This window comes from Camelina sativa, chromosome 15 (genome assembly GCF_000633955.1).
Source record: "Camelina sativa cultivar DH55 chromosome 15, Cs, whole genome shotgun sequence".
Lineage (NCBI taxonomy): Eukaryota > Viridiplantae > Streptophyta > Magnoliopsida > Brassicales > Brassicaceae > Camelina > Camelina sativa.
In genome coordinates, this window is record NC_025699.1 from 26,223,052 (window position 1) to 26,223,920 (window position 869).

Below are 869 nucleotides of genomic sequence, written 5' to 3' on the forward strand. Positions count from 1 at the left end.
AAAAAAAAAAAAAAAAAAAAAGTTGACCCAATTAAAAAGAGATTATGGAAAATGATGCTTCTATTAAACTTGAACAACATAAAGAAACCATGTAACGAACAGAACAGCTCATGGAAGAGACATTTGGACCGTCATTTTTTTGTAATTATTGTTAATATTTAAGCAAACTTTGTATCAACCATAGTTTTCTATTGGTCTACCACTAGTTACTAATATCAAATGCTTGAGAGGTTGAGACTAAAAATTTAAAGTGATTTAAAAATTTAAAGTTATATAGTTATTGATTGGGTTACAAACGCTTGCGAGTTGCAAATGGTTGGAGAGAAGAACCATCTAACATTATTTATTGCATCCTAGACCGGGGCTGCGATAGAATTAAACATCGAGAAAAGGACATGTTGTGGTGCTTAGTTACATGTCATACATATGTAACGGGTGATTTGTTTCTTCCAAATAATATGAACAGGCAAAAAAGATCTAACATGTTTTGTAACACAAAAATTTCTAAAACTTTTTAAGTCCAAAATCTATACACATTAGGGACCATTACACTTAACAATTATTTCTCCATATAGAAATTCGAATCCCAAAATATTTTTCGTTTTAAATATGCATGGTTTTATTAGTTGTGAGAAGAGAACATCCTAAAATCTCAGTAAGAATATCTTTTACGAACGAAATTACCCAAATAGTTCACTGAGTAAAAAATAATTACATAAAAACAGGCACCTATATAATCTATAGACGTTGCTGCATACATGCAAAACACTAATGACCCATTACTAGATTTAGTTATGTATATTTCCAAATTAATATATATGCATGTATTGTTCGTCAAAGCAGAGACCCGCCCCTAATTGCAAAAAAAA